General features: G+C 44.8%; 7 non-coding genes across 7 annotated transcripts; all 7 read left to right on the forward strand.

Moving 5' to 3' along the window:
* The first annotated feature begins 1,068 nt into the window (after nucleotides 1–1,068).
* LOC125733304 (5S ribosomal RNA) lies at nucleotides 1,069–1,187 on the forward strand. Its single transcript, XR_007392652.1, has one exon. It is a non-coding gene; the product is annotated as a 5S ribosomal RNA (ribosomal RNA).
* Nucleotides 1,188–2,265: 1,078 nt separating this feature from the next.
* Nucleotides 2,266–2,384, forward strand: LOC125735220 (5S ribosomal RNA). The gene has a single exon (XR_007394518.1). It is a non-coding gene; the product is annotated as a 5S ribosomal RNA (ribosomal RNA).
* Nucleotides 2,385–3,462: 1,078 nt separating this feature from the next.
* LOC125735271 (5S ribosomal RNA) lies at nucleotides 3,463–3,581 on the forward strand. Its single transcript, XR_007394568.1, has one exon. It is a non-coding gene; the product is annotated as a 5S ribosomal RNA (ribosomal RNA).
* A 1,074-nt stretch (nucleotides 3,582–4,655) lies between these two features.
* On the forward strand, nucleotides 4,656–4,774 carry LOC125733548 (5S ribosomal RNA). Its single transcript, XR_007392890.1, has one exon. It is a non-coding gene; the product is annotated as a 5S ribosomal RNA (ribosomal RNA).
* A 1,077-nt stretch (nucleotides 4,775–5,851) lies between these two features.
* LOC125731220 (5S ribosomal RNA) lies at nucleotides 5,852–5,966 on the forward strand. The gene has a single exon (XR_007391500.1). It is a non-coding gene; the product is annotated as a 5S ribosomal RNA (ribosomal RNA).
* A 1,073-nt stretch (nucleotides 5,967–7,039) lies between these two features.
* LOC125735675 (5S ribosomal RNA) lies at nucleotides 7,040–7,158 on the forward strand. The gene has a single exon (XR_007394968.1). It is a non-coding gene; the product is annotated as a 5S ribosomal RNA (ribosomal RNA).
* A 1,072-nt stretch (nucleotides 7,159–8,230) lies between these two features.
* LOC125734937 (5S ribosomal RNA) lies at nucleotides 8,231–8,349 on the forward strand. Its single transcript, XR_007394239.1, has one exon. It is a non-coding gene; the product is annotated as a 5S ribosomal RNA (ribosomal RNA).
* Nucleotides 8,350–16,094: the final 7,745 nt, after the last annotated feature.

The raw sequence follows: 16,094 nt of genomic DNA on the forward strand, positions 1-16,094 counted from the left end.
CACTTTTACTTTATACAGGGGGCACTCCACTTCACGATTAATTTAAATCTATCACTCCCCTTACGTTTTACTATTTTATATATATTTTTTTTCTCTGATTCATAAAGGCAGCTTTTACACACCGTTTTACTCTAAATACTGCCTGGTAATTCTAGGTGCTGTAAGCTGTTCGTGCCTTTATTCCACCAGGGCGCGATCTTCTCACAAACTTGAAGACTGTCACTCCCCATTCACGTTTTACAACTTATTGTTAATGATAAAGAGACAGCTTTTTACACACAGTTTTAAACAAAGTACTGATATTATTCCTCTTCAACTGACCGCTTTGTTTTCTATGCAAAAACCACTTCGCCACAGAAGACTCGATATTATTGGCATAGCAAGTTCTGCTCTTCTCCTTTCAAAACTTGCTAAAAGCTGTATTTAAAAGAACAGATTGGCCGGGGTAATTCACACCCTTCAATGCCAGCTTAATGTTTAAGTTAGTGGGAATCACAGAGGAATTAGGGATGGAAACTTCTTTGCTGGTGGTAGAAGCGGTCTGCTGAATTTTTAGAGAGAAGAGGCCGTCGATGTTTGAATGTAGAAAATTGTTCTGGCTGCAGCCTGCAGTATGGACTTGTTGGTGTGTGTAGCTCCCAGTGTTCTGACAGCGCGACGTTTTGGGGAAGCATGTGATTCAGCAGCTACCAGTGGGCTTCGTGCGGCGGAGATTTTGTGGCTGTTAGCGGAGTTGATAACAGAGGGTCGTTAAGAGAAGCCTGCATGCAGTAGGCAAAGGAGTAATGTTTGCCGGCGGGGGACGTGCGGCGATTAACCTGTGCGGTAGTGAAAAGGAGTTAAAGAGAAGGAAGTGTGCGGATGCGGAAAGAATGGAATAATTGTGGTAGGCTGCCGGCTGAGTAGTTTGGTGAATGTTTGGTGTGGGTCCGGCGCTGCCGATTGGATGGTGGGGCTGCAGTGTGAGTCAGATAAAAAAAAAAAAAGAACATTAGTAGGATCCAATGGGACCAACTGGCATGTATAGAGGCGTGTAATGCAAAAGGGCTGTTTTTGGTAGCGTCTCTCGCTTACGGCCATACCACCCTGAACACGCCCGATCTCGTCTGATCTCGGAAGCTAAGCAGGGTAGGGTCTGGTTAGTACTTGTATGGGAGACCACCTGGGAATACCAGGTGCTGTAAGCTTTTCTCACTTTTACTTTATACAGGGGGCGCTCCACTTCACGATTAATTTAAATCTAGCACTCCCCTTCCATTTTACTATTTTATATATATATATATTTTCTCTCTTTTATAAAGCTAGCTTTTAGAAATCGTTTTACTCTAAATACTTCCTGGTAATTCTAGGTGCTGTAAGCTGTTCGTGCCTTTATTCCACCAGGGCGCGATCTTCTCACAAACTTGAAGACTGTCACTCCCCATTCACGTTTTACAACTTATTGTTAATGATAAAGAGACAGCTTTTTACACACAGTTTTAAACAAAGTACTGATATTATTCCTCTTCAACTGACCGCTTTGTTTTCTATGCAAAAACCACTTCGCCACAGAAGACTCGATATTATTGGCATAACAAGTTCTGCTCTTCTCCTTTCAAAACTTGCTAAAAGCTGTATTTAAAAGAACAGATTGGCCGGGGTAATTCACACCCTTCAATGCCAGCTTAATGTTTAGGTTAGTGGGAATCACAGAGGAATTAGGGATGGAAACTTCTTTGCTGGTGGTAGAAGCGGTCTGGTGAATTTTTAGAGAGAAGAGGCCGTCGATGTTTGAATGTAGAAAATTGTTCTGGCTGCAGCCTGCATTATGGACTTGTTGGTGTGTGTAGCTCCCAGTGTTCTGACAGCGTGACGTTTTGGGGAAGCATGTGATTCAGCAGCTACCAGTGGGCTTCGTGCGGCGGAGATTTTGTGGCTGTTAGCGGAGTTGATAACAGAGGGTCGTTAAGAGAAGCCTGCATGCAGTAGGCAAAGGAGTAATGTTTGCCGGCGAGGGACGTGCGGCGATTAACCTGTGCGGTAGTGAAAAGGAGTTAAAAAGAAGGAAGTGTGCGGATGCGGAAAGAATGGAATAATTGTGGTAGGCTGCCGGCTGAGTAGTTTGGTGAATGTTTGGTGTGGGTCTGGCGCTGCCGATTGGATGGTGGTGCTGCAGTGTGAGTCAGATAAAAAAAAAAAAAAAAAACCAGGAGTAGGATCCAATGGGACTAACTGGCATGTATAGACGCGTGTAATGCAAAAGGGCTGTTTTTGGTAGCGTCTCTCGCTTATGGCCATACCACCCTGAACACGCCCGATCTCATCCGATCTCGGAAGCCAAGCAGGGTAGGGTCTGGTTAGTACTTGGATGGGAGACCACCTGGGATTACCAGGTGCTGTAAGCTTTTCTCACTTTTACTTTATACAGGGGGCGCTCCACTTCACGAATAATTTAAATCTATCACTCCCCTTCCATTTTACTATTTTATATATATATTTTTTTTTTCTCTCATTCATAAAGGCAGCTTTTAAACACGGTTTTACTCTAAATACTTCCTGGTAATTCTAGGTGCTGTAAGCTGTTCGTGCCTTTATTCCACCAGGGCGCGATCTTCTCACAAACTTGAAGACTGTCACTCCCCATTCACGTTTTACAACTTATTGTTAATGATAAAGAGACAGCTTTTTACACACAGTTTTAAACAAAGTACTGATATTATTCCTCTTCAACTGACCGCTTTGTTTTCTATGCAAAAACCACTTCGCCACAGAAGACTCGATATTATTGGCATAGCAAGTTCTGCTCTTCTCCTTTCAAAACTTGCTAAAAGCTGTATTTAAAAGAACAGATTGGCCGGGGTAATTCACACCCTTCAATGCCAGCTTAATGTTTAGGTTAGTGGGAATCACAGAGGAATTAGGGATGGAAACTTCTTTGCTGGTGGTAGAAGCGGTCTGGTGAATTTTTAGAGAGAAGAGGCCGTCAATGTTTGAATGTAGAAAATTGTTCTGGCTGCAGCCTGCAGTATGGACTTGTTGGTGTGTGTAGCTCCCAGTTTTCTAACAGCGCGACGTTTTGGGGAAGCATGTGATTCAGCAGCTACCAGTGGGCTTCGTGCGGCGGAGATTTTCTGGCTGTTAGCGGAGTTGATAACAGAGGGTCATTAAGAGAAGCCTGCATGCAGTAGGCAAAGGAGTAATGTTTGCCGGCGGGGGACATGCGGCGATTAACCTGTGCGGTAGTGAAAAGGAGTTAAAAAGAAGGAAGTGTGCAGATGCGGAAAGAATGGAATAATTGTGGTAGGCTGCCGGCTGAGTAGTTTGGTGAATGTTTGGTGTGGGTCCGGCGCTGCCGATTGGATGGTGAGGCTGCAGTGTGAGTCAGATAAAAAAAAAAAAAAAAACATTAGTAGGATCCAATGGGAGCAACTGGCATGTATAGAGGCATGTAATGCAAAACGGCTGTTTTTGGTAGCGTCTCTCGCTTATGGCCATGCCACCCTGAACACGCCCGATCTCATCCGATCTTGGAAGCCAAGCAGGGTAGGGTCTGGTTAGTACTTGGATGGGAGACCTCCTGGGAATACCAGGTGCTGTAAGCTTTTCTCACTTTTACTTTATACAGGGGGCACTCCACTTCACGATTAATTTAAATCTATCACTCCCCTTACGTTTTACTATTTTATATATATTTTTTTTTCTCTGATTCATAAAGGCAGCTTTTACACACCGTTTTACTCTAAATACTGCCTGGTAATTCTAGGTGCTGTAAGCTGTTCGTGCCTTTATTCCACCAGGGCGCGATCTTCTCACAAACTTGAAGACTGTCACTCCCCATTCACGTTTTACAACTTATTGTTAATGATAAAGAGACAGCTTTTTACACACAGTTTTAAACAAAGTACTGATATTATTCCTCTTCAACTGACCGCTTTGTTTTCTATGCAAAAACCACTTCGCCACAGAAGACTCGATATTATTGGCATAGCAAGCTCTGCTCTTCTCCTTTCAAAACTTGCTAAAAGCTGTATTTAAAAGAACAGATTGGCCGGGGTAATTCACACCCTTCAATGCCAGCTTAATGTTTAGGTTAGTGGGAATCACAGAGGAATTTGGGATGGAAACGTCTTTGCTGGTGGTAGAAGCGGTCTGGTGAATTTTTAGAGAGAAGAGGCCGTCGATGTTTGAATGTAGAAAATTGTTCTGGCTGCAGCCTGCAGTATGGACTTGTTGGTGTGTGTAGCTCCCAGTGTTCTGACAGCGCGACGTTTTGGGGAAGCATGTGATTCAGCAGCTACCAGTGGGCTTCGTGCGGCGGAGATTTTGTGGCTGTTAGCGGAGTTGATAACAGAGGGTCGTTAAGAGAAGCCTGCATGCAGTAGGCAAAGGAGTAATGTTTGCCGGCGGGGGACGTGCGGCGATTAACCTGTGCGGTAGTGAAAAGGAGTTAAAGAGAAGGAAGTGTGCGGATGCGGAAAGAATGGAATAATTGTGGTAGGCTGCCGGCTGAGTAGTTTGGTGAATGTTTGGTGTGGGTCCGGCGCTGCCGATTGGATGGTGGGGCTGCAGTGTGAGTCAGATAAAAAAAAAAAAAGAACATTAGTAGGATCCAATGGGACCAACTGGCATGTATAGAGGCGTGTAATGCGAAAGGGCTGTTTTTGGTAGCGTCTCTCGCTTACGGCCATACCACCCTGAACACGCCCGATCTCGTCTGATCTCGGAAGCTAAGCAGGGTAGGGTCTGGTTAGTACTTGTATGGGAGACCACGTGGGAATACCAGGTGCTGTAAGCTTTTCTCACTTTTACTTTATACAGGGGGCGCTCCACTTCACGATTAATTTAAATCTAGCACTCCCCTTCCATTTTACTATTTTATATATATATATATATTTTCTCTCTTTTATAAAGCTAGCTTTTAGAAATCGTTTTACTCTAAATACTTCCTGGTAATTCTAGGTGCTGTAAGCTGTTCGTGCCTTTATTCCACCAGGGCGCGATCTTCTCACAAACTTGAAGACTGTCACTCCCCATTCACGTTTTACAACTTATTGTTAATGATAAAGAGACAGCTTTTTACACACAGTTTTAAACAAAGTACTGATATTATTCCTCTTCAACTGACCGCTTTGTTTTCTATGCAAAAACCACTTCGCCACAGAAGACTCGATATTATTGGCATAGCAAGTTCTGCTCTTCTCCTTTCAAAACTTGCTAAAAGCTGTATTTAAAAGAACAGATTGGCCGGGGTAATTCACACCCTTCAATGCCAGCTTAATGTTTAGGTTAGTGGGAATCACAGAGGAATTAGGGATGAAACTTCTTTGCTGGTGGTAGAAGCGGTCTGGTGAATTTTTAGAGAGAAGAGGCCGTCGATGTTTGAATGTAGAAAATTGTTCTGGCTGCAGCCTGCAGTATGGACTTGTTGGTGTGTGTAGCTCCCAGTGTTCTGACAGCGCGACGTTTTGGGGAAGCATGTGATTCAGCAGCTACCAGTGGGCTTCGTGCGGCGGAGATTTTGTGGCTGTTAGCGGAGTTGATAACAGAGGGTCGTTAAGAGAAGCCTGCATGCAGTAGGCAAAGGAGTAATGTTTGCCGGTGGGGGACGTGCGGCGATTAACCTGTGCGGTAGTGAAAAGGAGTTAAAAATAAGGAAGTGTGCGGATGCGGAAAGAATGGAATAATTGTGGTAGGCTGCCGGCTGAGTAGTTTGGTGAATGTTTGGTGTGGGTCCGGCGCTGCCGATTGGATGGTGGTGCTGCAGTGTGAGTCAGATAAAAAAAAAAAAAAAACCAGGAGTAGGATCCAATGGGACTAACTGGCATGTATAGACGCGTGTAATGCAAAAGGGCTGTTTTTGGTCGCGTCTCTCGCTTATGGCCATACCACCCTGAACACGCCCGATCTCATCCGATCTCGGAAGCCAAGCAGGGTAGGGTCTGGTTAGTACTTGGATGACCTCCTGGGAATAACAGGTGCTGTAAGCTTTTCTCACTTTTACTTTATACAGGGGGCACTCCACCTCACGATTAATTTAAATCTATCACTCCCCTTCCATTTTACTATTTTATATATTTCTTTTTTCTCTCATTCATAAAGGCAGCTTTTACACACGTTTTACTCTAAATACTGCCTGGTAATTCTGGGTGCTGTAAGCTGTTCGTGCCTTTATTCCACCAGGGCACGATCTTCTCACAAACTTGAAGACTGTCACTCCCCATTCACGTTTTACAACTTATTGTTAATAATAAAGAGACAGCTTTTTACACACAGTTTTAAACAAAGTACTGATATTATTCCTCTTCAACTCACCGCTTTGTTTTCTATGCAAAAACCACTTCGCCACAGAAGACTTGATATTGTTGGCATAGCAAGGTCTGCTCTTCTCCTCCTTTCAAAACTTGCTAAAAGCTGTATTTAAAAGAGCAGGTTGGCCGGGGTAATTCACACCCTTCAATGCCAGATTAATGTTTAGGTTAGTGGGAATCACAGAGGAATTAGGGATGGAAACTTCTTTGCTGGTGGTAGAAGCGGTCTGGTGAATTTTTAGAGAGAAGAGGCCGTCGATGTTTGAATGTAGAAAATTGTTCTGGCTGCAGCCTGCAGTATGGACTTGTTGGTGTGTGTAGCTCCCAGTGTTCTGACAGCGTGACGTTTTGGGGAAGCATGTGATTCAGCAGCTACCAGTGGGCTTCGTGCGGCGGAGATTTTGTGGCTGTTAGCGGAGTTGATAACAGAGGGTCGTTAAGAGAAGCCTGCATGCAGTAGTCAAAGGAGTAATGTTTGCCGGCGGGGGACGTGCGGCGATTAACCTGTGCGGTAGTGAAAAGGAGTTAAAAAGAAGGAAGTGTGCGGATGCGGAAAGAATGGAATAATTGTGGTAGGCTGCCGGCTGAGTAGTTTGGTGAATATTTGGTGTGGGTCCGGCGCTGCCGATTGGATGGTGGGGCTGCAGTGTGAGTCAGATAAAAAAAAAAAAACCAGGAGTAGGATCCAATGGGACTAACTGGCATGTATAGACGCGTGTAATGCAAAAGGGCTGTTTTTGGTCGCGTCTTTCGCTTATGGCCATACCACCCTGAACACGCCCGATCTCATCAGATTTCGGAAGCCAAGCAGGGTAGGGTCTGGTTAGTACTTGGATGGGAGACCTCCTGGGAATAACAGGTGCTGTAAGCTTTTCTCACTTTTACTTTATACAGGGGGCACTCCACCTCACGATTAATTTAAATCTATCACTCCCCTTCCATTTTACTATTTTATATATTTCTTTTTTCTCTCATTCATAAAGGCAGCTTTTACACACGTTTTACTCTAAATACTTCCTGGTAATTCTAGGTGCTGTAAGCTGTTCGTGCCTTTATTCCACCAGGGCGCGATCTTCTCACAAACTTGAAGACTGTCACTCCCCATTCACATTTTACAACTTATTGTTAATGATAAAGAGACAGCTTTTTACACACAGTTTTAAACAAAGTACTGATATTATTCCTCTTCAACTGACCGCTTTGTTTTCTATGCAAATACCACTTCGCCACAGAAGACTCGATATTATTGGCATAGCAAGTTCTGCTCTTCTCCTTTCAAAACTTGCTAAAAGCTGTATTTAAAAGAACAGATTGGCCGGGGTAATTCACACCCTTCAATGCCAGCTTAATGTTTAGGTTAGTGGGAGTCACAGAGGAATTAGGGATGGAAACTTCTTTGCTGGTGGTAGAAGCGGTCTGGTGAATTTTTAGAGAGAAGAGGCCGTCGATGTTTGAATGTAGAAAATTGTTCTGGCTGCAGCCTGCAGTATGGACTTGTTGGTGTGTGTAGCTCCCAGTCTTCTGACAGCGCGACGTTTTGGGGAAGCATGTGATTCAGCAGCTACCAGTGGGCTTCGTGCGGCGGAGATTTTGTGGCTGTTAGCGGAGTTGATAACAGAGGGTCGTTAAGAGAAGCCTGCATGCAGTAGGCAAAGGAGTAATGTTTGCCGGCGGGGGACGTGCGGCGATTAACCTGTGCGGTAGTGAAAAGGAGTTAAAAAGAAGGAAGTGTGCGGATGCGGAAAGAATGGAATAATTGTGGTAGGCTGCTGGCTGAGTAGTTTGGTGAATGTTTGGTGTGGGTCCGGCGCTGCCGATTGGATGGTGGGGCTGCAGTGTGAGTCAGATAAAAAAAAAAAAAGAACATTAGTAGGATCCAATGGGACCAACTGGCATGTATAGAGGCGTGTAATGCAAAAGGGCTGTTTTTGGTAGCATCCCTCGCTTATGGCCATACCACCCTGAACACGCCCGATCTCGTCTAATCTCGGAAGCTAAGCAGGGTAGGGTCTGGTTAGTACTTGGATGGGAGACCACCTGGGAATACCAGGTGCTGTAAGCTTTTCTCACTTTTACTTTATACAGGGGGCGCTCCACTTCACGATTAATTTAAATCTATCACTCCCCTTCCATTTTACTATTTTATATATATATTTTTTTTCTCTCATTCATAAAGGCAGCTTTTAGAAACCGTTTTACTCTAAATACTTCCTGGTAATTCTAGGTGCTGTAAGCTGTTCGTGCCTTTATTCCACCAGGGCGCGATCTTCTCACAAACTTGAAGACTGTCACTCCCCATTCACGTTTTACAACTTATTGTTAATGATAAAGAGACAGCTTTTTACACACAGTTTTAAACAAAGTACTGATATTATTCCTCTTCAACTGACCGCTTTGTTTTCTATGCAAAAACCACTTCGCCACAGAAGACTCGATATTATTGGCATAGCAAGTTCTGCTCTTCTCCTTTCAAAACTTGCTAAAAGCTGTATTTAAAAGAACAGATTGGCCGGGGTAATTCACACCCTTCAATGCCAGCTTAATGTTTAGGTTAGTGGGAGTCACAGAGGAATTAGGGATGGAAACTTCTTTGCTGGTGGTAGAAGCGGTCTGGTGAATTTTTAGAGAGAAGAGGCCGTCGATGTTTGAATGTAGAAAATTGTTCTGGCTGCAGCCTGCAGTATGGACTTGTTGGTGTGTGTAGCTCCCAGTGTTCTGACAGCGCGACGTTTTGGGGAAGCATGTGATTCAGCAGCTACCAGTGGGCTTCGTGCGGCGGAGATTTTGTGGCTGTTAGCGGAGTTGATAACAGGGGGTCGTTAAGAGAAGCCTGCATGCGGTAGGCAAAGGAGTAATGTTTGCCAGCGGGGTCGTGCGGCGATTAACCTGTGCGGTAGTGAAAAAGACTTAAAGAGAAGGAAGTGTGCGGATGCGGAAAGAATGGAATAATTGTGGTAAGCTGCCGGCTGAGTAGTTTGGTGAATGTTTGGTGTGGGTCCGGCGCTGCCGATTGGATGGTGGGGCTGCAGTGTGAGTCAGATAAAAAAAAAAAAAGAACATTAGTAGTATCCAATGGGACCAACTGGCATGTATAGAGGCGTGTAATGCAAAAGGGCTGTTTTTGGTAGCATCTCTCGCTTACGGCCATACCACCCTGAACACGCCTGATCTCGTCTGATCTCGGAAGCTAAGCAGAAAAAAGGTTAGGTGGTACCTTGGGCGGAGCTTAATTCTCCGCTTCTGACGTCATAAGAGGAAGTAGCGTATCCTTGATTCTGATTGGTCGAGGGTTTATGCCCATATATGGTATCAATACATGCTCATGCCACGTGTTGCCGATAGGGGGGTTTGGGGGATTAATAGAATAAAAATACATTACATGTATTTTATTAATGTGCTTTTTTTAATTACGTTTTTATGGTATAATAAAACATAGAGCAGGATGAAGGCAAGCTAGCGCATACACGTTCAGCGGGGGCGTCCGTCCGGCCCTGTGTTGTTAGTAAGCGCCGCGGCGTATTTTAATAGAAAGCACACAAATGTTTTAAAAGAAGAAAGCACCAAAAGAAGGAAAACTTTAGGGTTATTTTAAAAGAAAAAGCAGGGTGAATTTAAACAAACATGCCTGAAAGAAGCAGCAGAAGAACAAATTTAAACAAGCGCAAACGATAGCAGCACAACCAAACCAATAAACATACAGCCCGGCGTTTTAAAAGAAGCGATCACTCATTACATTTAACCAACACAAAAGACTTTAGTTATATTTACCAGGTTGGAGAAAGCATGTAAGCGGCAAACTTTTAGAAGAAGTAGGACGAAACGAGCCGGAGACCCCGCCACATGCGACTACTCTGTTTGAACAACGCGGGGCGGAATGGACGATCGCTAGTCCGGCGTTTGGCGCATGCGCACCCACGCCGACGCCCCTTTCAAAATGGCGACGCCGGCAGAGCGCCTGTTTTAGCAAATAAAACCCCTATAACCGTAATGTTTTTAAGGAATGAAGCACTTTTCTGCCAATGTGAATAATAAAGTAAAGCGGTCTGAGCATTTTCGACAGCAATAATCAAAGAATAACGCGGTTAATTCTTGTTTAAGCGAGCGCATGCGCGTAGATCCACACATCATTTCCTTTATTGAGCCTGCTCGTTGCGTCAAGCACCTGTCAAATGGCGAGCAATTGTCAAATTGTCTCATACAGACAGTTCCAGCCATGAGTTTGATGACACCAGCGACGCTCCATAACTGTGACTTAGTGCCGCTAAACCCAACATGGGCACCCCGCAAGCCGTGGAGACAGCGCAAGCATGGGGCTCTGTGCAGCATATTCTCGTATAAAGAATGTATCTGTATAAAACTCGAGAAAAAGTTTGAACAAAGTGAGATCGACTGGGGGATCATTAGCCACTCCCCATTTGTGACAGTAGCAACCAATAAGATGAGAGATGGCTGTACTTAACCATGGTGAAAAACGTATTAATACCCATCGCTCCTGTGAGCCAGCACTCAAAGACAACGAGACAAACCTCCCCAGCTTGCAATGGCGTGCAAACAGACAACTTCGACTATCCCGCCATCTCCTGAAACGATCACGCTGCCACGGATAGAAGAGAATACTTTTGGACTGCTGCTGAACAACGCTGAAGCCCGCCCTCGGCGGCCACCGATACCGCAATCGACTTTTGGGCTGCGACTTGACAACTCACCAGAGCCTTTTGACCTTCAGCAGGCCGCATCATGGGGGCCGTATGGCGACCCGTGCTTTTCATCGGCACCCCCTTCGAGCCCAACATGGGCGCAATGGCCGTCATCGATGGTTGAGGCTGCAGCGGCGACCCCTCATGTATTCTTGGGAGCACCACGGTCCCCGTCACCGACGATCGACGAACTCTGCGAGCGTTTTGCTGCGCTGTCATTGTCTGAAGATGTTGTGGATGGGAGCATCACTGACTCTGCCATGAAAATTATCAAAGGGGCACTTGCCTGCATTCTGGATCATGTGATCGAGGAGGACTTGAAGGAGGACTGTGTAGGTTGCTCTGTGATGCATCCTAGCCAGCGTCGGCACACGTGCCTGTACGACCCCGAGCCATTTTACTTCTTTCACAATTTTGAAAAGTTGGTCAAAAAGCTGTATAGACCATGGTTTAAACACATCATCACGAAAGCGGTGTCGGTGTTCAATCCCCACCCCTCACCAGTGAATGTACAGGGCGCTGTTGAGGCAGTCATGTGTGATCTTAAAGATGAAATAAACGTGCGGGAGAAATTGCGCGAGTTTAAACGTGAAGGTGAAGGGGCAGATTACGAGGGGGCTATAGATGACGCATATAATGAATTCTGTATTTTGCACGCATACAAACAACCCCAGGCTACTGTGTAAACGCTGAAGTATGTGTTTCTGACAATTTTTGCCTGCGTTCTAAATAAAATGAGTTGACTCAAAAACACTTTGTCATTATTGCTAGAGGTTCACGATGGATGACAAGCGCTTGAAACGTGTCTATTATACATCATCAAACCCTGGGTCTTTTGGAGGCCCCGACAGATTATACAGATCTCTGATAGATGAAGAAGAAGGTGCGGGTAATATAAATAAGAAACAAGTTGCTACATGGCTATCTGGTGAAGATGCGTACACATTACATAAACCGATCAGGTTTAACTTTAAAAGGAACAGAGTCTTTGTGACTAATATCGATTCTCAATGGCAAGCTGACTTGGTGGACATGTCGGCTTACGCGGAACAGAATGACGATTTTAAATACATGTTAACGTGTATAGACATTCTATCAAAATACGCATGGGTTCGATGTCTTAAAAGCAAGACGGGTGCAGAGGTAAAGAAAGTGTTTGAAAACATTCTCTCTGAAGGCAGGACCCCTAAAAAGCTACAAACCGACCACGGGACAGAGTTTTTTAACGCGTCGTTTCATAAGCTTACCGAGAAACATGGAATAATACATTTCGCCACTGGTAACGATGTCAAAGCGTCTGTAGTGGAAAGGTTTAACCGAACATTAAAGACACGAATGTGGCGTTATTTTACAGCATATAATACAAGAAGGTATGTGGACATTGTACAAGACCTAGCGAGAGCGTACAATAACACCCACCACAGCACCATTAAAATGAAACCGGTTGAGGTAAATGCACAGAATGCGGCCCATGTCTTCAACAACATTTATGGTTTGATGCCGAGTACATCTAAAAAGCGCCGCTATAAGTTTAAAATTGGAGATGTGGTCAGGGTGTCTAAAGCACGGGGAAAATTCACCAAAGGATACGAGCAAACTTTTACGGACGAGTACTTTACCGTCGCCGAACATCTACCTAGAGCACCGCCGGTGTATAGGTTAAAAGATTATGACGGCGAAATCATAGAGGGGACATTTTACACCGAAGAGCTACAAAAGATCAGACTAGACAAAGACAAAAACTTCAAAGTTGAGAAAATCGTTGCGGAAAAAACGCAGCGTGGTAAAAAAATGTTTTTAGTGAAATGGCAGGGATGGCCAGACAAATTTAACAGCTGGGTTCCTGTTAAACAAGTAGTTGACATATAAGTGCGACGGGCCGTGTTTGTAGTGTTCAGTTCCACCAAAAGCGGCCATGGAGGAAAGCGGCTTTTATGTCACGCTCCCAAGCAATGCGTCTATGGATGTTTTCCCACACAATACCATATCAAGCTACACGACAAAACTAGCCAAGCCGATTGAACTGAATGGTAAATGGGAAGTAGGCCTAGCCGAAATCCATTACCCGCGTACATGGGATACGCTGGTAGAAGAAGAAGACACCTTATTTTACGTGACAGGATGGATGTCGATACCGTCGACCCTACAGTACAAGCTAAAGGCAGGATATTACAGAGATATTGAAAAACTAATCAGTGAGACGAATGCGGTTCTAGGAGGGTCAAAACTAAAATTTGACTATAGCGTGATAAAAAACAAAGTGTATATGATCGGACCACCGCACGTTGCCTTTAAAGCGAAAGGTAACCTTGCACGGATGCTAGGGTTTGTGCCTGATGTATTTCAGAAGATTGGTGATAGACCAGCGGCACCGTACCCCGCCGACATAAGCGCCGGTTTTTACACGATTTACGTGTATTCAGACATTGTCGAGCATCAAAGAGTGGGTGACAGCCACGTGCCTCTTTTACGGAGCGTACATATAGCGGGGGAACACAACTCGATGGTCACAATATCTTACGACAGGATTCATTACGTGTCGCTCTGCAAGAATCACATTGATAACATTGTCATCGAGTTAAAGTCTGACCAGAACAAGGCGATACCCTTCCGATACGGGAAAACGCTCGTAAAACTGCATTTCAGACCGGTTAAGCAGTACTACCCCCAATAATGTACAGCGCCGACGGCTTTTCAGATCCACATAGATATGTGGAATACTACAGAAACCAAGCGGGTAACGGTCTACCCAGATACAATGGAGCCCCCGTTATGTACGGTGGGGGTCTGGGAGGGCTTTTTCGAGGACTCCTCAGAATGGCGGTGCCATTTCTGAAAAGGACTTTCAATATGGCGAAACCGCATTTAAAATCGGCCGCCCAAAATATCGTTAAAGACGTAGTAACAGGAGCCATGACGGGTCAATTGACAGCACAGCCACAAGAGGGCTCGGGGCTCATGGTGCTTGCTCGCGGCAAGCGTCGTAGACCCCCTGGGGATCGAATTACCACCGCTAAAAAACGCAAAGCAATACCCAAGAGAGTCACAGTAGTCAAAAAGAAGCGCGAGAAGAAGGTTGCCAAAAAAGCACAGAGAAGAAGATACATTTTCTAAAACTATGGCCCTCATTCACAACATGTCGGAAGAGTGTATGAAATCAGAACTGGATATTTTTGCGATACCATACACGCAAGCAAGCATTGATAAGAATATATACGTGGAAGTGCCACCACTCTCAGCCTTAACTGATAACGGCCCCCTGGAGTTTTTTATCGCCGGTAATGGGGAAGATTACCTAGATCTCAACAACACGCTACTGCATCTCCGGTGTCGGATCACAAGAGCTAACGGTACAAACATTGACGCCGGTGCAAATGTGGGAGTCATAAATTACCCGATCGCCTCGATTTTCTCACAAGTGGACGTATCCCTGGGTGACCGGCTAGTGAGCCAATCTAGCAACACTTACCCTTACAGAGCGATGATAGAGTGCCTGCTTAATTATAGCGTCGGTACGCTCTCCAGACAGTTTACCTGCGGGTTGTTTTTCAAAGACAGCAGTACAGGAATGAATGAGACAGACCCGCAAGGCCTTAACGCGGGGCTAGAGAAAAGAGCAGCATTTTCGGCAAGAAGCAGCGTTTTCGATTTGATGGGCCCAATACACTCTGACATATTTTTTCAGGAGCGGCTAATGCTAAATGGGGTCGACGTCAAAATTAAAATGGTCCGAAACAAAGATGAGTTTTGCCTCATGAGCGGTGATGCAGATGAGCAGTACTCGCTCAAAATAGTATCGGCATCCCTCTTTGTTAAAAAAGTTTCTGTATCGACGGCTGTCAAACTGGGGCACGCGAGCGCATTGCTGGCAGCCAACGCGAAATACCCGATCGAGAGAGTATGTATGAAAACTTTTAGCGTTGCCGCGGGTAGCCGTGTCTGCGCTCAAGAAAATTTGTTTCTAGGTCAGCTGCCTAAAACCGTAGTCATCGGGCTTGTAGATAATATGGGTTTTATGGGCGCGTACGATCGAAACCCCTTCAATTTTCAACATTACGACGCTGAATTTGTAGCGCTTTACGTAGATGGCCAGCAGTATCCCTCTAAACCCTTTCAACCAGATTTTATCCGAGGAAACGTGGCCCGTGAATATTACAGTTTGATTTTGGCTACGGGGAGACATTTGAAAAACGAGCCTTTCGCTGTTGACAGAAACGAGTACATAAATGGCTACACTTTGTACGCCTTTAACTTGTCACCCGACGAGGGATGTAATCAGCATCTCTCCATTGTTAAAAGCGGAAATATGCGCCTGGAGATGAGGTTCCGACAGCCGCTGGCCAGGACTGCGACATTGATAGTTTACGCATCATTCGACAATATAATCGAGATTAACCAAAGGAGAAATGTATTGTACGATTACTACTAGTCATGAACACATTGGAGCTATCCAACATCCTTGGCAGAAACCGCTGGACTGCTAGACATTTTTATGGGGTGTTGGCTTGTGACGAGCTGGAGGCTGTAAAACTTGAAAAATTACCCGCAATCTTCATCGTCAACACACATCCGAGTTGGGCACCCGGTGAACACTGGCTGGCGCTTTTCATCGGTACTGACAGCACCGCAGAGTTTTTCGACTCGTACGGAAATCCTCCGGATCACCCCAGCTTTCCGAGGACCATAAACGCTTTTATGACAAGGCACTGTGACCGTCTCGTTTGCAACGCGAAGCAGCTTCAAAGCGATCTCAGTGTGACGTGTGGAGAACATTGCATTTTTTATTTAATTAACCGCTGTAGAGGCTTTTCTTTTTGCAAAATTCTATCGTTTTATAGCAATGATTTAAAAAAGAACGATGCTATGGTTTCTCATTTTGTTTCTAAATTTAAATATATCAATCGTGTGAAAAATATGTTTACCAAAATGCAGATGGTGAGATGTTGTAAGGCTTTGAAAAAGATTGTGCATGACAAATAAAAAAACACAAAGACAAAATATCACGTTTGAGTGTTTTAATTAAGTAAGTACAAAAGCATTTTAAAACACAAGCCAGTCGGGTCTTAAGAATTTCCGTGGGGTTCGCGGTGACCGACCATCTCGGGGTGTA

This window comes from Brienomyrus brachyistius, chromosome 2 (genome assembly GCF_023856365.1).
Source record: "Brienomyrus brachyistius isolate T26 chromosome 2, BBRACH_0.4, whole genome shotgun sequence".
Lineage (NCBI taxonomy): Eukaryota > Metazoa > Chordata > Actinopteri > Osteoglossiformes > Mormyridae > Brienomyrus > Brienomyrus brachyistius.